At 41.7% G+C, this 18,398-nt stretch overlaps 1 long non-coding RNA gene across 4 annotated transcripts; it reads right to left on the bottom strand.

Annotated features, from left to right (window-relative positions):
• Positions 1-1,607: 1,607 nt before the first annotated feature.
• LOC136522071 (uncharacterized) lies at positions 1,608-17,885 on the bottom strand. Of its 4 annotated transcripts, none has more exons than XR_010775780.1 (7): positions 17,679-17,885; positions 17,459-17,559; positions 16,106-16,984; positions 3,540-4,463; positions 2,705-3,000; positions 2,215-2,607; positions 1,608-2,129 (listed from the first exon to the last, which is right to left on the bottom strand). It is a non-coding gene; the product is annotated as an uncharacterized lncRNA (long non-coding RNA). The 4 variants fall into 4 exon arrangements; XR_010775782.1 differs by having other exon boundaries at positions 16,106-16,519; XR_010775781.1 differs by lacking the exon at positions 16,106-16,984 and having other exon boundaries at positions 17,679-17,884.
• Positions 17,886-18,398: the final 513 nt, after the last annotated feature.

The following is an 18,398-nucleotide window of genomic DNA, read 5'->3' as shown; positions in this document are numbered from 1 at the left end:
TGTTGCACGTGAGATTTTCTAAGTGCAGAGAATTTTTTTTTCTACACGAACAGCCTCGACGACGACATGGGTGTGACAAATGAATTTTTAGAGTCCGGCCGGTATACCTAGAGCACCTCTAAAATTGATTTGTAAAGATGGTTGATCTAGAACATCTCTAAAAATAGGTGCAACATAATAAAATTTATAAATTTTTCTGATAAAGTCAGACAAAGATAAACTTTATATCAAAGTTGTATATCTCAAAAAGATCTACAACTTTGTAGATGTCAACTTTTTTATTTAAATTCAATTGGATCCAACAATTTCTGTTTGAAGTTTTGGTATTTTGAAATTCAGATTTTTTTTAGTTTTTCAAACGATTTCAGATAGAGAAATGGCCAAACCAAAGTTATGATATTTAAAATATATCGAACATTGCAATTGAGAACTTTTTCCTTTGAAATCATTTATGGTTCGAAAGATTAGTTTGAAGTCCTGACATACCGAATTCTAGTCGGTTACAACCATAGGCGGACTCACCTCCCGGCGACCCCAGCCAACCATCTGGGCTCCTCGACGAATACGCAATGAAACGCAAGGAAGTTGTTATACTATTTGAAGGATTAAAATATTTTTTTTCCGTAGCAAATACTCATCATATTAAAATTTGCCCGGGCTCTGCAGTCTTCCTGGGTCTGCTAATGGTTACAATAGAATCCGAGTAATCTGAGATATTGTTTTCTCTAGCTATTTTTTTTAGAATTACACAGCACAACGTAGACACCAGCCACACGCACGCACACCCACCCATATGAACCGACGTACACAAACCCAACCCCTATGAGTACTTCCGAAGGACTGAGCCGGCAGATCTTCAGATTCAAGAAGTCACTACAGGCGCCTCATTGTCGATGGGTACATCGTCTACCACTGAAAGCATAGCATCGTTAAATCCTGGATTAAACCCAAGAAAATACGAGCACCCATGTCAAGTCGAGAATTGAACCCGGATGGACAGGTTCCACCACCAGGAACCCAACCAACTGATCTACGATCAGTTCTCTGCTAGCTATATTTGTTCATACTACTTTTTCTTGTAGGTATTATTATTCCACTAGGTAGCGTGCCCGTGCGTTGCTATGGGAAAACTAAACTTTAGTACTAAAAATATACGGATCACACAATACTGTGAAATTAAATACCGACGTTAAAGCGACATTTAATACAAAAAGCAAAGTTCGAGAAATTAACGCAGTCATGGAGAGCGCGACGTCGCAGGCTTACAAACTCTATTGTATATCTATATAGACCTTTCCGTGATGCGGGTAAGATAATATTTTATATCAGTAGGAAGAAATATCTGATATTCATTTTTTCGTCCGCCAATAAATCTACGAATAAGTTCCACCACATCACAAGGCTCACATTTTAGTGACCCCTGATCCTGAGCAAGTAATGCCCTACCATGAATGGCCACAAGGATCACTGCCATTCACCTGCCAACCTCTGAGCTGCCCATGAGAATTTAGACTGGTGAAGAGCGTATATTGCCCCGGGCTAACACCACGATCACATTTTAGGTGATGCAAAGTAACAGCCAAACGCAGTATAAAATAAGGAGTGATACAAACTTACAGGGTTATTATATCATTATCCAAAAAGGATCAAACTTATGTTGTCCAATACAACAAGGATTAACTTAATCTATGCCTCGATATATATTGTGTTTCTCCCCCGTCCAACCTAAGACCAACTATCCAGTTTCAGTTAGCAGATGCTGTCGAGCTTCCCTACATTGAGCATTTTGTTGTTGAGACAGAAACAACTCAAGGCTAGATTTGCAGTGCTGTGCATCCAAATATGGTTGATATTTGCATTTTCTTGAGTGAGAAGTGGGAACACATGCATGTTGCCTAGTGAACAGTCATATGGTTCCATTCCCATGGTAATCGTTTCTTCTTGACACAGGAAGAGAACATAAGCATTGATTTCAAAGACGAAAAAACCACAAGGAAGTCCTTACCATAATTCCGCACTTCCGCGGGCTGGAACCTGAAACCTCTTGCAGTTAGCTAATGGTTGTTGTGTCTTTGGGCATGCCCACTGGCCAGCATCTAACCACTTCTGATACTTCTTCTCTCTTTAGACTGCAAATCAGGTGAAATATGGACTGTGAGACAATAAATCCTGCTTTGCAATCAGAGAACATGAATGGCATAGCACAAAGCATACCCTCACGCTCGCAATGATGACAAGGTTAGTAATGATCTCTGGTGATATTGGACAGAGAAATTCATTTGGGATCATCAAAGATGGGCATTTCTCTAGATATTTTGGTATGGAGACATCCCAAGGATGTTCTTTTCGTCGATGCCTGTAATCTCCTTGAACTTGTTGAGGAGTTCTATTATGTGCTTGGTGCTTTCTGGTTGATGGCCATTCCTCTCGTTTATGAGCTTTTTAATGGCCATAGTCTCTGCTATAAAATCCACCAGGCTTTGCAGCTTGAGTTTCTTGGCTAGCGTTTCCAATATAGCTCTATCTGCATTTGCTTCCTCCTAGGTCTGGAGTATCATCGTAAAATCCATGGAGAGTTCCATGTCCTTGTGTATTGATGAGGTCAACCTGAAATCACCAAAGCAGTTGCGGTTTGCATCAGAAAAGAGAACACGATGGATCATTTCATTTTACCAAATATTGGCAAATAATGCACGTATATTACATGTTCCTTGACTTCATCGGAGATGCCAATCTCAAAGTAAGGCATCCCATCCAATGCAAGAGTTGAGATGATTACTTCTTCTCATGCACAGCCCTAGACCCCTCGAGCACAGCTGTAGCTGAATTGAGCCTAAGAAATTTCACTATGCAGATGCCAACAAGTTTTAAGTGTGGAACTCACAATACTTCTTATAGCATTGGTTATGTGATCCGATAATGCATGGCTTTTTTATGATACTTCTTTTCGCAAGTGCTTGGATCTCCAACTTGTTGTCACTGGTCCTTTACAACATTGACCTGCAGCAATTACCTCCTCATGTACAATCAGTTGTTCAGATAGAACGTTAGTAAAGCCAAATTATATCGAGGACTGAAAATTAATGGAACCTATCACCATAAACAAGCAGTGCCGAGTAACAAAATATGATAAAAGATATCCCCTTAAAATTCATTTAGGCATTACCTTGAAAAATATAAACCATAAGGAACCAAACAACTATTACGTTATTTCTTAGTAGGGAAAACTAAAAACAAATGGAGGGAGTGTATAGGTTCTTATTCATGGAGATCATTGTCAATTCAAAAGAAGACATCATGGCTGACTAAAAAACTACAAGCGATGCAACTAAGGACACGTAGGAAACCAATAATTAACTACAAGAAGACAAAAGCAAAGTAAATTTTACTTAAAATGCCACTGAGAAAATCACAGCGACACCCTATTCTATCATGATTTTCATTGTGCAAGGCATCCTGTAGTCAAGGCATCAGTCACTCTTAAAGCTATGATCTTAAAATTACAAAAGAGTGTTCATGTAATGGACAAATAAGGCTACCTTTAGGTTCTCAGTCCCTTAGATTAAAGGAAGTTTTTAAGACCTTGATCCAGCTCTGGTTTGACTTCTTGTAATTAGCTTCCTCTCCCTGTAGCTGTTGCTGCCTCCTTTGTTTTCTTTCTTCTTCTCCTTTCTAAGTTGAGTGGCACTCCGTTTTTTTCTCTCAAGTCTTTTATAAACTCTGCACTCCGGTGTCAAATTGTACTGCCTTCTTTTTTTTTTTGTTTTTTTAAAGGTACCTGTAGCTGTAGGTTAGCCTGTGTGGTATCTTATCCTTGGCGAAGCCTTCATTCTCTAAGTTAATAAAACCAATCTCAAATAAAAAGAAACAAAGTACAACCAAGAGAGTTAGCTTTGATAAATATAAAGTTCCTGGTGTCTCATATTACATTGATAATATTAGGTCCAAAAGTGTTGTGAAAGCACATCATTGCAAACTATGGATCAGCTTTGTCAGGTTACAAAAAAAACTTATGCAATTGCTATTTTTTCTTGGCCGCAAAAGAATAAATCAATTTTGCCTGTAACTATTTGATCCAAATAAACAAAAGAGCTACTTGTCAGGTCCCTATTCTATAAGTTTTTGTTGGAAGTGCCCAGCCATACTTAATTTTTTAAAACAAAATGTGTATTTGTTTAGTCTGAACAAATTAGCATGGGGAAGCTCGTTTGCAGCCTTGTCAATATTCTCTGCAGTTTTCTTAATGTTCTAAATGAACAGCTCAGGATAGTGCATAAGACAACTAAGATTTCTTGCAAGGAAATTTATTTGGAAAGTAAGTGTTGGCACGAAAATTCGTCTCGTGCCGAGGCACACAAGCAAGCCGGAAGGGTCTACTCGATAGAGCTGGAGATCCGCCTGGCTTCAACGTAGGGATTATCAATCCTGCGCACTCCTCCCAAGACGTGCCAGTCAATTTGACCCTGTAATTGACAAGGAGAGAAAGATAATCAGTAATTTAAGGCGGAACATGTCAGTGCTGCCAGACAGTCTCGAATATACGGCTCTGAGAGCCGATGTAGAAGGAGATCGACTAAATAGCCGATTCCAGCATACTTATAAGAATAAATCAGTTAAAGCTCATAGAATTATGGAAGAAAAATCGATTATCATTCAGGATGATTATCGTTATTTAGACAAATATTAATCAATGGCAGTAGGATGTCAACACTAATCAGTTTATGCTAAGCCAATGACTGCAAGTAACCGAATCCCTTTTTTATATAAAAATTCAGCCCATCATCATTTAACCATTTAATAGATATAAATCAAATGAACATATTAGATCTCGGCTATCGCTATGACCAGTGGGGCATAAGGTAGAATCATGCAGGCCGTAGAAACAGCGATAAATTCGACGATCCTAACTTATTACTAATATTAGTGGGGCATGAGACAGAATCATACAGGCCGTAATACAATAATAAGATCATGGCGCTAACATATCTTTCAACCTACCCATACTTTAACGGCCTCATGACGTGAACTGCATATGTGAAAACATTCGATAATGGCTAAAACAGCCGATTCAGACATAGCGCACAATTAAGGTCATGCCCTATCAGGAACAGATCTACCAAATAACGGTCCCCGCTCCATGGTGCTAATAGTGGAGGTGTGAGGCAGAATCACACAGGCCGTGATAATGGGCCATGGAACGATTTCGTTAGCCGATAGATTTATTCAAGACCAGGCATGCCTTAACCGCACGCTATGCACGATCAGGATTGACATAAAACAACCGATAAAACATAACTCATCATTTAAGGTGCGGATTAGATTAGTTTAAATTAATAAACGATGGGTTAAATAGGATATAAGGCCGATCTAGATTAATTCTAATCAGGCAAAGTGATATTGCTGTAATTAAATAAATAATGAAAGCAATAAGCAATATCGATAACTTAATGAATCTATCCGAAGGACGTCACCCTTAGATAGAGTCGATAACTTGACCTTAATCTAGTTCGAGCAGTGGAGGTCGACTGGATCGATGCAGCCGTACTTAAACTAGACAAGAATCGATAACTAGCTTATACCAGAGTCGCAGTGGAGGTTGAACAGATCGATGCAGCCGTACGAACGGAAATATAAGCCATGACTGTACTTATAGATAAGTCGGAAGTCAGCCGGATTGATGCAACCCTGCTTGCTGAGGAACTCGTCGAGATCTACTTTACCCCTACTCCTAAGGGGTGGCCGGAGCCAAAAAAAAATAAGTAAATTGTATTTGATTGATTGTGTGTTTTTACAATAGCCAGGGTCCAATATTTATACCCAGGGCCTAAACACGAATCCTACTTAAGCACGACTCATTATAATTTTTGGCCTAAGAGAAAACATTCATAATTTAAGATAACTTGGACCCTAATCTTTCCCTTTTTTTAGAGTCCAACATGTTTTTCCTGGCGCCGATTGTAGCTATCATAGTTTTCTACTGGCGCTATCTGAAGAGAGCTAATTCCAGTGCCATATTCGAATCAGCTGATACCGACCTTTATGCAATCGACTCCTTGATGACATGATCTTGGGAGCTTTCGAGTTCTTGCAACCCTTCTTTCAAATTCTGGTGTAAACACATGCCTCCAATTTTAGGATAAAAGTAATTTTATTCTAAAATTATCATGTTTGTACCCCGATAGGTCCTGCGGTCACGGGTAGAGAATCTTGATCTAGGGTCTATTGTTTGTCACCGTCTATGTCAGCTTATGAGCCCATGCTTCAAAACTTTTATGAGAGCATCATTGCTTCACGGACGCTTGGATCCATCTTTCTAGGCCGACTATAAAACGTCTAATCGACTCTGGCGAGAGCAATTTAGCTATGTTTCTCTTCTATCTGCTTCCTCGAGTGCCTCTGACTCCACCAGACCCTCCATGGTCTAATTCCTTGCTATGAGGATCTTGAGTGGTTAGAAGAATTCTTATGCAAAGGGTGATTATGTCGCTCATCTTAGCGCCTTGTCGAGCAAGAGGATCAGCTACTGCGGTTAGAAGAATTCTTGTGATATCACCTGAGTCTTCTCTCCATGCTCACAGAGCTATTCTAGTGTTTGTAAGGGCTAAAATATGTGGACACCTTCCCCTTGTTTGCTCCATCAAATGCCCATTGGGAAAGCCACAAACTTCTTTCCCACAGTTTTCCAGTCACTGAGAAATTAGCTAGGCATCTGTTAAGCAGACTGCCTTTCCCCTTCTCCTGGCATAATTTTTTTCAATGGGCCGATGTGATTCGGTTTATGATGACCTTCGGCCTTGCAGGGATCTGGACTCCCTTCAATCCAAGGAAGCTTTGGTGGGTTGATCACTAGTCAATGTAAACCTTTCGTATCCATCCCACGATATTTTGTGATTACGGGAAGCAATAAGTCCGGATCTGTTATCTCTTCGTTATCCGTCCCTTGAATTTCCGAAGTGTCGATCTATTTTCGTATCTGACTTTAATTCCATAACCCCGGAGAAATCTATCTTCTCACCTTATCATACTATATATACAGGCCACGGCTGTGGATCGAAAAACAACCCGCTTCGTCTCAATCCTTTTGTGTCTTTAGTGCGATTTCTGCTTTCCCATAGGTGTGAGATCATGGAGAACAGCAAGAGGTCTACTGAGGAGGCCCTCAACGGAGGTGCGTCATCACGCCAGCGCCTTCATCACCAGGAGGGTGCAACTCGTGATCCTCTCATTGCCTCGGGGCATAGGACCGACTCCGTTCAGCCTTCAGGGTTTTCTTCGTCAACAGCTCACCACCAGCTCCCCTGTTATCCGAGGAGGTGGGTCGACAATGATGACCTGCTCGCCTCCATCGAAAGGCATAGCCAGAATCTCACCAACTATCGCTCCCTCACAGAATCAGCTCTAGCCATGGTCCGATGCCAATCGCCTCCCGAGGCCGATTTCAGTGGAGGATAGGCTGGCCAAGGCCGAGGCCAAGATCATGGGTGAGATATCTATCATAACTTTTGTCTCTTCTAAATTTTATCTTCAAGATCCTGATCATCTCCTTTTTGAATCTTTTTAGATTTGTCAGCTCAGCTAGAAAGCCTCCGATCGGCTGCGGAGTACGCGGCGGGATTCGTCAACATTAGAGGCGTCGTCCCGGTGGTTCGCCTACATGACATCCCAAACCGTGTCAGGGAGGTCGCTTTGCATGGTGTTTGTCATGGTGCTGCCATGGCGTTGGCTGTTGCGCAAGCCTGTTCTGGCCACGAGCTTCGGCTTCTTCCCCATTTTTCCAGCCGCGGCACACCCTGGGGACTATGAACACCTAGTCGAGGATTTCTTCGGCGTCGCCAACTCTGTAGCCCTTACTTCTTAGGACAATGATATAGTATCCAAAGTGTTTTCTGGCTCGTAGTTTGTAATAGGTGATATTTAGCAAACAATTTCTCCGTCTTGAGTGATTTTCCTTTGCTTCGTACTTCATGTTATATGCATCACTCTGTCCGTGTTTGCTTTGCTCCTATAGGCGATACACATTGTACCGGCTTCTACCCCTTTGGGTTTATTTTTGCACTAGAGGTGATACCTTTTTGGTATTGGCTATTAGAGCCGATGACCGAACAAATTGGTTATCAAGTATTAATCCAAATACTAGGGTAATATTTCTTTAGATATTTTCATTGATTGTTCTGCCAAATTCTTCCTCTCCTCTTAGTGTTTCTAAAATATAAGCATTACCAGGCGCACAACGCTTATCCGATAAGGTCCTTCCCAATTAGGTGACCATTTGCCGAATTTGCTATCATTTGACCCAATCGGTAATTTCACTTTCCAGACCAAGTCTCCTTCAGAAAATTGCTTGCTCTTGACCTTTTTATTGTAATATTTTGTAACCCTCAGTTTATTGGCTTCGATATTCTCAAGAGCACGAAGTCGATGATAACTTAAGTCCTCTAAGTCGTCTATCATAAGATTCTTGTAGACTTTGGCTGACAAATCATTTTGCAACCCAACACGCCTCGATCCAGCCTGAACTTCCCAAGAAAGGACTGCATTATGGCCATACACAAGTTCATAGGGTGATCTTTTGATCAATCCATTATAGGCCATTCTATATGCCCATAGTGCCTCATTAAGCGTTGAATGTCACTTCCTTGGCTGCTCCTCAATCTTTTTCTTGATCAGCTTAATCATAATCTGATTGGACACCTCTGCCTGGCCATTAGCCTGAGCATAGTAAGGAGAACAATTTAGTTTTATTCCCATACTAGTAGCAAAATCTCCAAACTCTTCTGATATGAACATCGTCCCTTGATCGGTAGTGATAGTTTGAGGAATCCCAAAACGATACACAATATGCTCCTTGACAAAATCAACTAGGTTCTTTGAGGTTACCGTCTTCAAAGGAATTGCCTTAACCCACTTAGTGAAGTAATATGTCGCTACCAATATGAACTTATGTCCTTTGCTTGAGGGTGGAAAAATCTGACCAATTAAATCAATTCCCCAACCTCTAAACGGCCATGGTTTGATTATTGGATTCATGGCTGATGCAGGCGATTTGTGGACATTACCAAAACATTGATAGTCCTGGCACCCCTTGTAATATTCAAAACAGTCTTCCAATATCATTGGCCAGAAGTATCTAGTTCTGCGAATAATCCATTTTATCTTATAAGCCGATTGATGAGCTCCATATATCCCTTCATACACCTCGCCCATCAACACCTTAGCTTCCTCTTGATTTAGGCATTTGATCAATACCCCATCGACTGTTTTGTAATACAACTGATCATCCAGAAAAACATACTTAGTCGATTTATATCTTAGCTTTCTAGCAACTTTCTATGACAGATTCCTAAGGTAATCAGCTATCTTAGCTCTCCAATCATCATTCGAGGTTTCACTACTCAAGACTTCTTCAAACACTCGATAACTTGACACACTTTGAGCTAAACGATTAGCCCCTTGATTATGTGCTCTCGGAATATGTTGAAAAGAGACATGAAGAAATTCCTTGAGCAACCTTTGGCATTCATCATAGTATCCTTTCAAAGTATCTTTTTTGCATTCATATAGGCCGATTAATTGATTAATAACTAACTATAAATCTCCAAATATTTCAATTGCTTTGGCCTTTACTTCATAAAGAAGCTGAAGTCCTTTAAGAATAGCCTCATATTTTACTTGGTTTTTGGTAATCATTGGTTCAATTAGAAGAGCAAACTCAAAACTTGCCCCTCGAGGCGAAATAATAACGATACTGATGCCACCACCTTGTTTGCATGATGATCCATCAAAGAATAATGTCCAAGGCACCGGCTCTACATAATCAATGCTTGGCTTATGATGCTAGGTGACAAAATCGACCATTACTAGCCCTTTGACTGCTTTAGCTGATTCGTACTTCAAGTCAAATTCCAATAATGCGAGAATCCACTTTCCCACTCTCCCATTCAATATTGGCATTGATAACATGTGCTTAATCACATCAGCCTTGGAAACAACCATACATTCGGCCAATAATAAGTAGTGCCACAACTTAGTGCAAGAGAAATATAAGCACAAGCATAACTTTTCTGTGGAAGAATATCTTGCCTCTGGATCCAAGAGTCTTCTACTCAGATAAAAAACAACTCGCTCTTTTCCTTCAAACTCTTGCATCAAGGCTGATCCAATTGTTTTGTCATCAGCCGATATGTACAGCTTAAAAGGCTTACCTTGCTGAGGAGGGATCAGCACAGGTGGACATTTCATATATTCTCTTATCTTCTTAAATGCCTTTTGTTGTATGTCACCCCACTTAAATTCTTGATCATTTTTCAACTTCAACAAGGGAGAAAATGCAAACTCTTTCCGATAAATTTGAAATGAATCTTCTAATAAAATTAATCTTGCCAAGCAAAGATTGTAACTCTGTTTTAGTAGTCGGGGGAACTGCCTCATCAATTGCTTTTAGTGGACCATGAAACCTAAGAATTGTCAAGCTGATGCTCCAAAGGCACACTTATTAGGATTCATCTTCAGACCATGTTTTCTTGTGCATTCCAGTCTCCCGCAAATCAGCTAGATGTTCCTTATACCCCATGGATTTTATCATCACATCACCAATGTAGATTTCAACAATCCTATCGATCAACTGATGAAAAATATAATTCATTGCCCTTTGATAAGTTGCACCGGCATTCTTTAGACCAAAGATCATCACAACCCACTCAAATAAACCGATTGTGCTAGGGCACCTGAAAGTGGTCTTTGCTATGTCTTCCTCAGCCACGAAAACTTGGTTATATTCTGCATTGCCGTCCATGAAGCTAATAATCTTGTGCCCGGCTGCTGCATCTACCAACATATCAGCTATCAGCATCGGATAACCATCCATGGGTGTGGCTTTGTTTAGATCCCTAAAATCGATGGAAACTCTTAATTTTCCATTCTTCTTATACACAGGGACAACATTCGATATCCACTCTACATATTGGCACGGTCAGATAAACTTTGCTTCCAGTAACCTTTTAGTCTCCTTTTTTATATCATCAAGCACGTTCGGGTTGAATCTCCTTGGAGCTTGTTTAAACGGCCGATATCCAGGTTTGATTGGCAACCGATGTTCAATAATTGATCGGTCTAGATCAGACATCTCATAGTGTTCCTAAGCAAAGCAGTCTTTAAATTCATTTAATAAATCAACTAACTCTCGCTTATACTTAGGATCCAACTCGGCACTTACATATGTCGGCGTAGGTCTATCTCTAGAACCAATATCTATGTCTTCTAATTCTTCGGCCGACGTGAAGCCATGTCCTAGTTTGTCATCTGTACCATCTATTGGATTATCCATTAAGACAAATTTTCAAAGCCAACTGCTTGGATCGGCTGTTGGCTTTCATTATTGACTCTAATGAAGCCTCCTTCCCATATCTTGCTAGAAAAGCATTCGAAGTCTCCTAGTTATCAAAAGACTGGATTGGTTGTTGCGACACTTACGGACTCATCAGCGTGAATCACCTCGACATCATCTCTGTGCCATTGAATCAAACACTGATGCATGGTTGATGGCACAACAGTTTGCATGAATCTAGTCACGACCAAGGAGTAAACTATATGACCCTTTTCCATCAACGACGAAAAACGTGGTGAGCAGAGTCTTACTCCCGATTGTTAGTTCAACGTTCATTGCCCCCGGGTCTTAGACGCATTACCCCCAAAATTCTTTAAGCATCATGTCGGTCTCAATCAGATCTCCTTGTCCCTTGCCAAGTTTACAAAAAGTGGTGTAAGGCATAAGAATAACAGAAGCACCTCGATCCACCAACATCTTGTTCATCGGCTTTCCATCAACAAAACCTTTTACATATAAAGCCCAATTTGCACTCGGTAAAGGCTTTGCCAAATGCTGCACTCGGCAACAAATGGGTCGGCAAAGGTGTCTTTGTCGAGTGTTTTTTGTCGGGTACTCGGCAAAGTTGGAACTGAAAAAAAAACCCGAAAAAATGGGAAAAATGGATTTTTTTTTAATCGGTGGAGGCCCCCACCGGCCCGCGCCCGCCCATCTCCGGCATTTTTCGCGTAAATTTTGCAGCACCGTGGCCAACAGGATTCGAACCCACGACCTCCCCCTGCGCGCGAATCTCCTCTACCACTACACCACACTATCACTTGTGTCTAGATTCCGTTTTAGTTCCTAACATATTATACTAAACCGAGTGTAAATTGCTTGTTTGAGGCCCTAAACGAATTCAAATAAAAAAGTTATAAACTACAAAGTTTCATAACTTTTCGAGATCTACACTTTTAGTTTAGGAAGTTTTTCCATCCGAGGTCGTTTACAAAATTTGAATTTCAAAATTTTAAAATTCAAACGCAGTTTTGCATGACAAGATGATTTCAAATCAAAAAGTTGCCAACTACAATGTTTCATAACTTTTCGAGATCTACAGAGTTTATTTTGGTTGTTTTTCCATCCGAGGTCGTTTTAAAAGTTTAAATTTTAAAATTTTGAAATTCAAACGCAGTTTTGCATGACAAGATGATTTCAAATCAAAAAGTTGCCAACTACAATGTTTCATAACTTTTCGAGATCTACAGAGTTTATTTTGGTTGTTTTTCCATCCGAGGTCATTTGAAAAGTTTGAATTTTAAAATTTTGAAATTCAAACACAGTTTTGCATGACAAGATGATTTCAAATCAAAAAAGTTGCCAACTACAATGTTTCATAACTTTTTGAGATCTACAGAGTTTATTTTGGTTGTTTTTCCATCCGAGGTCGTTTGAAAAGTTCGAATTTTAAATTTTTGAAATTCAAACACAGTTTTGCATGACAAGATGATTTCAAATCAAAAAGTTGCCAATTACAAAGTTTCATAACTTTTCGAGATATACAAAGTTTATTTTGGTTGTTTAGTCATCTGTTCATCCGACATGGTCGTTCTAACATTGTTCACAAATCTTATATATCTCTCTTGTAGTTTCATAAACTACAAGAGAGATATGTTAGATTTGTGAACAAATTTACTTTCACTTTGTCATATGAAGAAAAGACCAAAACAAACATTGTACATCTTGATGAGTTATACAACTTTGTAGTTGAAAACTTTTTCATTTGAATTAATTTACTGCTTCAAAACATGCTTTGAAATTTTCTTTGTCGAGTGTAAAAAAACACTCGGCAAAGAGCTTCTTTGCCGAGTGTAAAAAAAACACTCGGCAAAGGCGTCTTTGCCGAGTGCCCAAAAAACAACACTCGGCAAACCACTTGGCACTCGGCAAAGAGCCGGTCTCCGGTAGTGCACGAGGAGGAGTGGGCGCGACGAGACGGACGATTCGGTCCCACCTGCCGACGCTTCGAAAGAAAAAGAGTCACGGTCGCACGTCGTTGGCAGAGAGACAGACCCAAAACAAATGTCGCACCAAAAAGTGTCCACGTTTTGTTCTTTTTAATTGTAGGAGATACTATTATGTTGGAGTATATTCGTTTACACTATTTTTTATGAAGATGTGTGCATACTTCTGGATATTTAATTTGATAGGAAGATGATATAATCAGCACTGCTAACGAGCCTAGTCCGGTCACAGCTTGTGGTTGAGAGAGATGGAGGGTTGGGGGAGAGATGCATGGTCCGCCGTTCATGGTCACGGCCGGCAGCCGCAACTTGCGACTCACAGGTAATTTACGTGCACGGCGCCGGCAGGAACCGATAGTTATATTGACTGATTGGTACAGTACACTATTTGTCGCCTTGTGAGAACTGGAGACATGGATCCGCCGACAGAACCCACACAGTACATGAGCCGAGCCGCTACATGCGACATGCCCCCGGTCTTGTAGACACGGTGCATGCGCACGGTCTGACGTACGGTCGTTACGTGCCCGCGGTGACGCGTCATTGGCAACGCCAGCTGCCTTACGCCATCATCACGAAATTGAAGGAAGGAATTTGCAGGGCGAAAACAGCTGACGGTAGATTCAGTAAAATACATACCGCGAGTTCCCAACGGACAGCGTAATTTGGAGTGAAATCATGTTGCTTGAGCAAAATTCTGGATAGTACTAACGTTTTGACCTAAATTCTGCGGGTTGATTAATTAATCAATTAATATCTTCATGGTTAAACGGGATTGAGCAGTTGCTATGCTCTTTCCCTGGTTTGATACAAGCAAGGCTAGCCAATATAGGCCACTGATGTGAAAAGGGTCCTGCCCTGCAAAACCACACTGAAAGTGACTTTTCGCATTTCTTAATTCTGTTGCCCATATGGACCATGCATGTCATGCAACATGCATGCATGAGGATCTACATATGCATGTTCTAAAGCTGATACGATATTTTTTAGTTTTGGAGTAAAATGTTTTGAATTCCGACTCGATGTCCTGATTTCAGAAACTGCATACTCAAGTCGAGTTCTCCCAGTTGCATTGGTGGTCTTCAATCAAAACTGAATAATGTCATGTCCACACTTAACAGTTGAAAATCGTTGAAGATAGAGAACGACATCATAAACGGTAGTATCCAACACGATGTTTTACAATAATACTACAATTAATTAAAAACATGTTACTCCGTCTCCGAACGATCGAATGAATTTCAAATTATAATTATTTTTTTATAAAACAGTATATATACGATTCTACATTACAATTGGATAGATGACTAGTCCAGTTTCCTAAAAAAAAAGATGACTAGTCCATCGTACCACGCAAGCCCCCCCGCTTGCTTCGATGTTCACTGAGGCCCCGTTTTATACGCAGAAATGTGGATCAAGTAGAAAGCTTTATGAAGCTTCCAAGAAGTAGCTTACTGCTGCTTCCGTGTGGTTTCCAGGAACCTTCAATCCCGCAATCCGTGTCGTGATCTATGTTTTTTTTTCTGGCATGATATATAACTGTATGTATATATATGTAGTATAGAAAAGAAAGAGTCTCGTCGCTGTGGTGAGCCGGTGACTGGAGTTCAAGGCTTACACCACGCAGGCACGCGCACCAGTCCCCTCAAGAGTAAGACAAGGAGACAAAGAGGAGAAGAAGAAGGGAGAGGAAGATATCGACGGAGATGGAAGGCGAGAACGGTGCCAGACCGCGTCCGGGGCGCGGTCCTCCCGCCCCGCCGCCGCCGCCAGGTCACGAGGAGACTAACGGCGGCGGCGGGCACCGGCGTGGTGGGCAGACGAAGCAGATCATCTGGCCGCGGCGCCTCCGTCGCGTGGTCGTAGCTCTCGCGGTAATGATCGCGGCCGCCGTCTACCTTGTCTTCGCCGAGGCTGTCGCTGCACCGCCCGATTCGGCCGCGTGGTTCTTCGTGGCCTTTGCGCTGTGGATCATCGGGCTGATCATGTTGTACTCCTGGATGATGGACTGACGCGCGCGCAGGCGCAGATCAGCTGATTTCAGGTTGAGCTATCAGCTAAGTACAGAAGTTCTCCACGAGGCCGGAACCCGGCGGCTGCGCCGGGGTTCACGCGCTAGCCTGTCTACTCGCGCGCCTCTCCTCTTCTTCTTTCGGTTCACCGCAGCACCGCGGCACCGCGCCTATACGCGCCATGGATGTAAAATGTAATATAGCTGAGCTCAATCCTTTTCTTGAACTGATGGTCATACAAAACTTTCCGTCCTTTTTAGTGGTTTTTGGTTTTTATTACTGCCAACTTGTTTATCTTCAAGTTTATTCTTTTTTTGTCTGAAGATTATACTGTCAGTTTGGCACGCAACCAAAGCATCTTCGCTCTTGCAAAGAGCTTGCGGACTGCGCGTTAAGTGAGATTCAACCAGTTTCCTCGCGGAAAGACGGAAATTTCCGTAGAATTACCCTAGCTGCTTGTCCACCTCCTCTCCCCTTCCACAGTTTCCACTCCAATACTTCGAGACGAAGCCATAAGGCCGGCCAGCGGCCGCTTGTTAGTTTCTGCCTCACCTATGACGCCTCTTTCTTCTCTGCGTGGATCACCATTCACCAGAGATCGATCGAGCTAGCTAAGCACTGCCCGCTCGGTCATGATCGACATCGACCGCGAGGTTATTATGCTTTCTTCAGTTGGTCAGTTTGAGCGCAATGATACATACAGTAAGCAAGTCACAACGCATAGCACAATCCAAAGTAAGCAAAGTCGTTAGCCACGCATTCCATACCTCTGGGCTTTGATCGCTACGGTGTCGGTGATTGCACTGCGTGGCCAAAGATCTCGATAGGCGTCTGCGGGGCAGATGCTGCTGCCTGCCAAGGAGTAGGGAGATACTGACGCAGACTGTATAGATGAACTGCGACTGCACCAGACGTCAGACGACCTAGCTAGCTCGAGAGCTGCTAGCTTTGATGCCGCCATCTTCGGCAGCAGCGTGCTTCGAGCATGGCCGGCTGGTTTTAGGGCTTGTTTGCTTTGCTAACCTCCTAGGCAATCTGCTGCCCACCGAAATCGAGCGTCTAGAGTTGCAGCTCATGCAGACAAGATTGCCTAGAGGCCAATCAAACAGTCCCTTAGATCCGTCAGCAAACTTCGAGTTTGCCCCCCTTCTGTGACCAAGTCAACTTTTTCACAAACAGAGCTGAAAAAATAAAGAGATATATACGGGCCCAATTATTCACTGGGCCAAATCTGGCTCTCCCAGCCTAGCGTGAGTATTCGATAAAAGAGCCCGGCCTGCGTCCTGGACTGGCCCAACTAAGCCTGAGGGCTGATGCTGAGTCTGGAAAGGCCTTATAGCTTTTAGCAGGATGGGCTTTCGCACGAATTCCTGGTCCGACGATAATTGGGCGCCCTTTTTTTTTGTCTTCTATACTAAACCCATTGAAATGCTAAGAAATTTAGGAATTTTGGGTGAATTGTGAAATCAAAATTTTTGAGTGCTTGATAGTCTTGTAAGCTCTGTCTTCAAAACTCGATTTTTCACCATTAGATTCCACAATGAAACGTTTACTTCAATTATGGGAGAAGACAAAATTTTGAATGCTAATCGCTTTGGACAGCTCACCTTCAGAACACAACTTTTCACACCATTAGATTCGTTGTTCTGCCACGAAGAATATTATATAGTAAGCCTAGCACGATTGTAGTATTATGAATGCATAATTCTTGAGAAAAATACAGAAGCTGATTATCATGGTATCAGGCTTTCAGCATGTATCCATATATCTGAATTATTCATGGTCGGAGTTTCACAAGTTTCCAAAAGTGGAGGGAGAACTCACCTTTATCAAGTGCTTGTCGTTTTGAACAGCTTAGTGCTCAAAGCACAACTTTTGGCATTAAATATTTTTTTAAAAAACAAGTGACATGAATAATTATGATGTTTTCAGCCTAAATAGCTAAATAACATCCATGGTCAGAGTTTGAAGAGTTTTCAGAACCTGCGGGCTGGGCATCTCAGTTGATCCAGGAAGCTGAATTCATGTCTTTTACTGAGATGGTATACGCCTCTATGGTAATCCCGGATAAATCAACATCCTATAGAAGCTACAAAGCCATGAAAAAGACCAACACATACCTTATTTGGAACAGCTCCAAATCTTCCAGTGCTTGGTGCGATGTCTATGCAGGGGGGACAGTAGTGATGAGTGATGACACAATTAACATACAGCTGCTTATCTAGGATACAGAGGGAGTAAGAATATAAAAGAACAGTAAGTAACAATATGCATTTCTTTCTAGAAAAGTTCTTGCAGTGGTCAGTGGAGGGCAGATATGTAGGTATGACGATGACTGACCTGCAAACTGAAGCAGAAGGGCTCCATGGAGCGAGCTGAGCTATCTGAGCTCGCACAAGGCACAACACGCGCAGCAAACTGTGGTTGCTGCTGAAGTGCAGAAGGAAAGGTAACAAAGGATGCATGGATTCAGAGGCTCGCCAGTTTGCTCTGGTTGTTTGGGTGGAGAGCCTCAAGGAGTTATAGATCTGGACTTCTATATACCAAGTCGTCGCCAAGTCAAGTCAACTAATGGAAATAAAGTCATCTAAAAAAATTAATGACCGACTCAGACTCAGACTCAGACTCAGAATCAGACTCGGTCTTTGAGTTTTAATTTTTCTTCTTCACCGAATAACGCACCCACTCATCTCCCTTTGCTAGCCTGAGTGACTGAGAGTTGGGTCAAGCAACTCGAGAGAAATATGTCTGTCCCCTAATGTCAGTCTCTTAGGTTGGGTAGGAATAGGACATGTCTATTTTAGTTTTATCGAATAGGATCCAATGTCGAACTGGAAGGCGACCGGATAATTAGATCGATCTTTTACAATGGTTAGAAAAGTATCTTAGCACCTTCAGATTTTTTATATTTTTTATAATTAATTGAGAAATATATTATAGAGGGTATTTTAGTAATTGAGGAATCTTTCTTTAAAAAAATCCCCTTCTTCCCCTGCACCCGCTCCGCCGCTCCAGCCTCTCGTTCTCGGTCACGATGGATCGGCGACTCGCGGCACGACT

The sequence above is a fragment of the Miscanthus floridulus genome, chromosome 18, assembly GCF_019320115.1.
Source record: "Miscanthus floridulus cultivar M001 chromosome 18, ASM1932011v1, whole genome shotgun sequence".
NCBI classification, from domain to species: Eukaryota; Viridiplantae; Streptophyta; class Magnoliopsida; order Poales; family Poaceae; genus Miscanthus; species Miscanthus floridulus.
Note: the sequence above shows the minus strand (reverse complement) of the source record. Positions and strands in the feature narration are given on the sequence as shown.